Source organism: Macaca thibetana, chromosome 11 (assembly GCF_024542745.1).
Source record: "Macaca thibetana thibetana isolate TM-01 chromosome 11, ASM2454274v1, whole genome shotgun sequence".
Taxonomy (NCBI): Eukaryota; Metazoa; Chordata; class Mammalia; order Primates; family Cercopithecidae; genus Macaca; species Macaca thibetana.
The window spans coordinates 18,111,654-18,120,519 of NC_065588.1; positions in this window are offsets into that span (position 1 = coordinate 18,111,654).

Genomic DNA, 8,866 nt, shown 5'->3' on the forward strand with positions numbered 1-8,866 from the left:
TTTCAATAGAAATCCTTATAGGTCAGAAGAGAATAGGATGGCATTTCCAAAGTGCTGAAAGAAAAACAAAATCTGTCAGCCAAGAATTTTAGAATAAATAAACTCTTTTCCAGGTAAGCAAACACTAGAAGAATTTGTCTTCACTAGACCAGCCTAACAGGAAATGCTCAAAGGTGAAAATGAAACATGGAAACAAAAGTTTGATATTTACCATCACACAAATATACAAAAAAATAAAACTCGCAGTTCTTATAAGACATCACACAAAGAGAAAGGAATCAAATAGCAAAACAACAGAATTTCTTCAAGCCACAAAGATAAAAACACAGAGAAAAGGAAACAAACAAACAAAAAAAAAAAACAACTTGCAGCCAGGCACAATGTCTCATGCCTGTAATCTCAGCACTTTGGGAGGCCTAGGCGGGCAGGACCACGAGGCCAGGAGATCGAGACCATCTGGCTAACATGGTGAAGCCCCGTCTCTACTAAAAACACAGAAAAAAAATTAGCCACGCTTGGTGGCGGGTGCCTATAGTCCCAGCTACTCAGCAGGCTGAGGCAGGAGAATGGCCTGAACCCGTGAGGAGGAGCTCACAGTGAGCAGAGATCGTGCCACTGTACTCCAGCCTCGGTGACAGAGCGAAACTCCATCAAAAAAAAAAAAAACTTGCAAGCAATGAACAATAGGAACAAAGTCTGACATATTAACCTTGAATGTAAATGAATTAAATGTTCCACTTAAAACATACAGATTAATAGAATAAATTAAAAAGAAATAAAACTTGATCAAATTATATACTTTCTACAAGAACCTCACCTTATCCATAAAAACACATGTAAACTGAAAATAAAAGGTTGGATAAAGGTATTCCATGCAAACAGATAGCAAAAATGAGTAGGATATACTTATATAAGATTAAATACACTTTAAAGGAAAAACAGTAATAAAATACAGAGACTGCTATTATATAATGACAAAGAAATGAATTCAATAAGATAATGTAATAATCCTAAATATGTATACACCCAATACCAAGGCACTCAGATTCACAAAATAAATATTACTATACCTAATAAAAAGAAAAAAACCCAGAGAGATAGCAATACCATAAAAATGGAGTATGCCAACATCACACTTAGAGCACTAGAAAGATCATTAAGGCAGAAAATTAACAAAGTAAGATTGAACTTAAATTGAACTTTAGACCAAGTGAACTTAACAGACATTTACAGAACATTCTACTTAACAATTAGAGAATATACAGTCTTAGACCATTCTCCAAGAGAGGCAACTTATTATACCATAAAATTCTTAACAAATTTTTAAAAATCTAAATCATATCAAGTATCATCTCAGATAACGGTGGAATAAAGCTAGATATCAATACCAAAAGGAGTTTCAGAAACTATACAAATACATGAAAATGAGATAGTATGCTCTAGAAGGAATACTGGGTCAATGAAGAAATTAGGATAACATTTAAAACATTTTTTAAACCAATTAAAATGAAAATACAACAATTCAAACTTTCAAGAGACAACAAAAGTAGTGCAAAGAGGGAGGTTTATAGCATAAAATTTCTGCATCAAAAAAGTAGTAGTAGCTCAAATTAACAATCTAATGTTACATCTCCAAAAACTAGGAACACAAGAACAAACTAAACCCCGGGAAGCAGAAGAAAAAAAAAAATCAGAGAAAACTAAATGAGATCAGGATTAGAAAAACAATACAAAGGATTAATGAAATAAAAAGTTGGTACTTCAAAAAGAAAAATGAAGTTGATAAACCACCAGTTAGACTACCCCAAAGGAAAGAAGAGAGAAGATCCAAATAAAAAGAAATGGAAAAGGGAGCAATAAAACTGATACTACAGATAGAAAAAAATTATAGAAAGAAGAGTTAATTTCAGTCTCCTTCTGAAAATACTCCAAAAAATTGAGGAGGAAAAAATTCCCCTTAACTCATTCTATAAGACCAGTATCACCCCGATACCAAAACCAAAGAAACCATAACACTGCATACCAGTATTCATAATAAACATAGATGCAATAAATCGTTAACAAAATGCCAGCAAATTGACTTCATCAAGACATCAAAATGATAATACACCATCGTCAGATAGGATTTATCCCAGGAATGCAAGTATGGTTCAATATATGCAAATCAGTAAGTGTGATATATGACATAAATAGAATTAAGGACAAAAACCATCTTATCTTCTCAATAGATGCAGAAAAAGCATTCAATAAAACTCAGCATCTCTCTTAACAATAATAAATCTTCAACAAACTAGACATAGAAGAAACAAACTTCAATAAAATAAAGGCAATATATGATAAACCCACAGCCAGCTGCATGTTTAATGGGGGAAAGCTGAAAGCATTTTTTGTAAGAACCAGAACAAGACAAGTATGCCCATTTTCACTACTGCTACTCAGCACTTGAAACGCTTGCCAGAGCAATCAGGCAACAGAAAGAAATAAAAAACATTCAAATTGGAAAAGAGGAAGTCAAAATAAACCTGTTCACTAGAGATATAATCTTTCATCTAGAAAACCTTAAAGAATCCAACAAAAAAGCTCTTAGAGTAAATGAATTCAATAAAAATTCAAGATATAAAGTTAATGTACAGAAATCCGTGTTTCTATACACCAAGAGTGATCTAGCCTGGGACTCTATCAATAAAGCAATTCTATTTATAATAGCTACAAAAAAATTAAAATGCCTAGGCACATATTTAACTGAAGAGGTGAAAACCTCCATAAGAAAAACTACAAAACACTGATTAAAGAAATTATAGATGACACAAGCAAATGGAAAAACATTCCATGCTCATGAATTAGAAGAATCAATACCATTAAAATGGTCATACTGCCCAAAGAAATCTACAGACACAGTGCAATTTCTATCAAATTACCAAGATCACTTTTCACAGAATTTGAAAACAATATATAAAATTCATATGGAATCAAAAAAGAGCCCAAATAGCCAAAGAAATCCTAAGCAAAAACAACAAAACTGGAGAATCACATTATATTGCAAGGCTACAGTAATCAAAATAGCATGGTACTTGTATAAGTGTAGACAGTGGTATCAAAGAAATAGAGAGCCGTATGCAAACGAATGAAATTGGACCCATACCTCTCACCACATACACAAAATAACTTATGTTGGATTAAAGACCTAAATGTAGACTTGAAACTAAAAACATCATAGAAGAAAACCTAGAAAAAACTCTTCAGGACATTGGCCTGGGCAAATTATTTATGACCAAATTCTAAACCAAACACAACAAAAACAAAAATAGACAAATAGAGATTATTGAAATGAAAAAGCCTGTGCACAGCAAAAGAAGTATTCAACAGAGTAAATTGATAACTTACACAATGGGAAAAATATTTGCAAATTATGCCTCCAACAAAAGACTAATATCCAGAATCTACAAGGAACTCAACAAGGGAAGAAAGCAGGTAATCCCATTAAAAAGTGAGCTAAGGACATGATCAGGCACTTTTAAAAGACATAAAAGCAGCCAACTAACATAAAAAAAAATCACTAATCATCAGAGAAATGCAAATTAAACCCACAATGAAATATCATCTTAGATATTTAAAACTGCTATTAATAAAAACTTAAAAAATAACAGGTGTTGGTAAGTATGCAGAGAAAAGAGAATGCTTATATACTGTTGATGGGAATGTAATATAGTAAAACAGTATGGATAACAGTATGGATATACATAGTTTCTGGAAAACAGTATGGATATTTCTCAACGAAGTAAAGATAGAACTACCATTTCATCCAGCAATCTCACTATTGGGTATGTACCCAAAAGGAATAAAAACAAACGACAACAACAGCAACAAAAATTACATCACAAAGACATTGCCCTTGTGTTTTTATCACAGCATTATTCACAATAGCAAAGATATGGAATCAACCTAAATGCACATGGATAAAAGCATTTTTGGATAAAATGCTTGACTGGATAAGCATGATTGGATAAAAATATGCAACACACACACACATCCACAGACACACAAACGCACACACACCATGGACTACTACTTAAGCCATGAAAAGAATGAAATCATGTCTTTTGCAGCATAATGGGTGGAACTGGAGGCCATCATCTTAAGTGAAATAACTCAAACGGGAAGTCAAATACTGCATGTTTTACTTATAAGTGGTAACTTAATAATAGTTGTATAGTAACTCAAATATAGTACACATAAATATACAGAGTAGAATAATAGACATTGAACACTCCAAAAGATGAGAGGGTAGGAGGTGGGTGAAGTTTGAAAACTTACATTATGTACAATGTTCAACTATTAAAGACTTCATCACTATACAATATATGCATGTAAGAAATTTGCACTTCTAACTCCTAAGTAGATTGCTAGTAAAAAAACAAAAAACAAAAAACAAAAAAAAAAAAAAAAAAACTTTTAGGGCTGTGGATATTTTCATTATCTTGACTGTGGTTATAGTTAATTCAAGTATGCACATACACGAAAATTTATCAAATTGTACACTTTGAGTATGCACAGCTTATTGTATGTTCATTATACCTCTGTAAGAAATTAAAATGTTAAAGTATATACAAGCAACAGTCTGACCTTTAGATACACTCTGATGACACATATTAGAATAACTACCTTACCATAATAGAAACAGAAAATAGTGATTTAATCCATAGAGAATTTTAAATGAAATTTGAACTCACAAATATCAGGTATATCTGAGATTAGAGAGTAGAAAAATGAATTTCCACTTCGAAAGAGTTCAAAGAGACAAGTAAGATTATTAACAAAGGCAGACATACATTGAATTTCAACACCATAAAATTTCAAAATAACATGAATTATAAAAAATAAAATTTTTAAATTTCCATAAAACATATTATCTAAAAAGTATTTAAAAGAGGAGTATTAATTTTATCAATAGAAGCACTAATTTCCTAAAGACAATAGAGAAAAACCTCAAAATCTGCGAGAGAAATGTATTAATCAATTTTAGTTTAAAATAAAGGCAGTGTGAGATAATCATTTCAGTTTACCTTACATGGACTTTTCATAAGAAACGGGAAAACTGAGCAAGACAGGGAAAATAAGTATCCAAACCAAAGAATCAATACTGGATAAAGGTAAATAATGACCAAAAGAGAACATTTCAGGAAGAAAGGCATGTGGTATTCCTCAGTAACAAGGAAGAATAGAGGATTCCAGGAATAATGCTTCCTAGAAACACTAGTTGATTAACCAGAGTATGTATTTAAATGTGTTGAGAAGAAATTAACACTTCAGTAGAAGTTGGAGATAAATTATCAATTACCTATAATAACAGATACTCAGTATTAAGAAAACACAATAGACTATAATCTCCTAGAAAACACAAAATTGTACAGAAATCAGAAGTAATCAAAGTACACTGTATATATAGTTCAACTGTGAATAATGTTCACATAATCGTAATAAAAACACTAAAAAGTATGGCACAACTCTCTTGTGTATGAAGTAGGGTAAATAGAAGACTCTTCTGCATTAGAAAGTCATTAGATACATCTAACACTAACAAATCAAGAAATAATAGAATAATCATGTTTTTTTGACATATAATACAATACAGAAAGAAAACTTTTCTTAATGATGTCATCTCAGGAGTGAAGATTTGGAATTCTCTAAGTGTGAATTTTTTTCTTAATTTTTCCCTATTGTAAGTCATGTAGAATTATTTCACTTTGAAAACAATGCCTATACAGATGTGATAAAGCACAAAAATTAAAATTAATAAATTAAAATGGGAAAAGTCTGGCTCTGAATAATATACTGAACAGCAATGAAGAGTATTATGGTTTAATCATAATGATATCAAATTTATAGTTTTGAAATAACAATTTTGAGGTTTATTCTGAGATTACAAAATTACTAAATTTGTAAAATGAGAATACTTGACTCATTAGATCAGCCTCATAAGGTGACTGATTTCTTCAAAGACTCATTCTCTGTCTCCTTAATCTATAACTTCTTTATAAGGAGTATCTAAACTGAATTCTCAGAACACAAAAACAGACTCTAAATCTCTTTGCTACTATATAAAACTGTCAGATTTCACTAAGTCCAATTACCATTGGATACCACCCTAAATTAATTTGCCACTGATTTGTATCACTGCATGTTTAGATCTGTTTTACTTGCTCTTATGACAGATGTATTTCCGCCATTTTAGCAGTTGAATTAAACGGTGAAAGGCTATTGATTATTGAGGAATGATAACTCAGCTACACAGCAGCACCATCTTTTGGCCTTCTAAGGAAAATGATTCAAACTTATGAATTATGAAGTCTATATTTCTGGCATGCGATGTATGCTTACTTTGTGAATCACCTTTGCAATGCAATTAAATTAAGGAAATGGCTTCAAAAGGACTGAAATCAACATTTCACAAGACAGCGGATATCCACAAAAACAAATCAACTGAAAAAGATCCATATTTTATTCATTCAACAAAAATTAAAATATTACTTTAGAAGTTGTTTACTTTTAGAATTGGAATTTCTTTTTAACTTACAAATTGCTTGTACATTTATTTTGTATGATTTATTATTATCATTTAAGTTTATTCAATATTTCTGACTTATGAAAGGACTTTCTGTAATTTATTTATTTTTTGGAAAGCTGACTCCAAAGTACGCTTTTTTCCTTTTATCTTTAGAGTAGTAATATATTTATTACCAAATAGTTATGATTCTAATTATTTATCAAATGTTTTTATCTTTTCACATACTATTATCAAGTGTTGTCTGTAGACAAATTGCAAGAAGTGCAAATTTTATGAAAACTAGATTTTGTTAGGTTGGTGTGATGAATAAGACAAATGCTTTGTTTTAGAATATCATTTACTTTATTGCCACAGATGTATTTAAAGAAAGTATATATAAAAAATAAACAGAATGCAGCATCAGAACATGTGGTTTAAAACTGACCCTAAGAATGAGTAGCTATTTATATTACAGCAGTAATTCAATCTTTATTTCATACACATGGAAATATTTCCTCATATTAATCTAAAAGATAGCCTTGTCTAACTCATATAGATGCTTCCAGGTATATATATTTTTACTTCAATAGACTTTATTTAGGGCAGTTTTAGGTTCACAGCAAAAATGAGCTGAAGACACAGAAATTTCTCATATACCTCTTATCCCACACATGAATAGCCTCTCCCATTATCAACGTTCCCTACCAGCACAGAAAATTTGTTACAACTGATAAACCTACACTGACAAGTAATTCATTCAGCTCAAACCTGTAATTTACATTTATCAAGGTTCATTCTTGGTGTTTTACATTCTATAGGCTTGGACAAATGTATGATATATATTCACCATGAGGGTATCATACAGAATATTTTCATTGTCTTAAAAACTCTGTGCCTGAGTATACTTTTTCAAATTGTTAATTTTTGAATTGTGTTTTCTTCAGTTTTACCAAATAAAACACTGTAGTATTTTAATATTTTATCATTTTTATTCCAACTATATCATCTTATTTTTTCATAATTCTGTGGTACCAACATGTATAAAGCTTTTTAAAAATATGCATTTCCACACTCCAAAAAAAATAATTGTTCTCCAAAAAATCTTTATCATTGAAGTCAATTTTAGAGTATAAACAAAATATTTATTTATAAATATTTATAAATATCAATCCCAGAGTGTCATTTAGGTCACTGAGTTGAATATTCAGAAACATGAATATGAAATAATTAAGTGTATTTTTCAACATATCTAAATTTAAATTTAAATCTAGATCTGTCCTGCCTAGTATCATAGTCACTAATACTTGAGAGGCTGAGGCAGGAGAATTGTTTGAACCCCGGAGGTGGAGGTTGCAGTGAGCCTAGATTGCGCCATTGCACTCCAGCCTGGGTGACAAGAGCGAAACTCTGTCTCAAAATTAATTAATTAATTAATTTCAAATTCAGTGATTCAGTCAATCTAGCCACTTTTTCAGAGTGCAATAGCTACAAGTGGCTAATCGCTTGGGTACTGCAGATATGACCATTTCTGAAGTACTAGTCTACTATGAAGACAATCATGGAAGAACTAACTATTGGACAGTACAGATTATCATACACAAAATGAAATATTATCTAAAAAGTTAATAGAAATCAAATGATATACCAAACTTTCAACAGAAAATTAAAGTAAATGAGACCCATAAAGCTTTAAAAAGTTATTTTTTTAAATATTGGTAACCACACATTAAACACTTTGAAATTAGTGCTTTTAGTAATTGAAGAATTGAAGTCACAAATTTTATGCTACTTTTCCCAATTATAGCTTCTGAAGCTTTAAAAAAAATTGATATGTCTGATAAAAATGCACATTATATATTTTATTAATGAGAAATACTTGGTTTAAGACTTCATGGTTCAAGTTAGTTAAAAGAATTTCAAGTCAAATATACAGTCTCCCAGATAAATTTTCTAGGATCTGAAAAAGAAAAATATACATATACCTCTATATTTATTTTTACAAAACATCTCACTTACACCTTAGTCGTAGGGTGTGAAAAACAAAGAAATAGTGAAACACTAGTGGTTATATTGACTGGAGAGAAGGAAATCTAAGAATCTTGTTGATTCAATGTGTTTTCTTTTTTAATGCGCTATATACTATTTTTCTTTTTCAATGCACTATATACTATTGCATGCACTTTACAGGCATGAATTATTTTAATCCTCACATTTAATTTAGGAAATAATTATTTTCATTTGTAAATGAAGAAATTGTGGCAACAAAAGGTTAAATGAACTTCCCAAGTTCAGACATCTTGTGTATAAATGAGCCAATTTTTG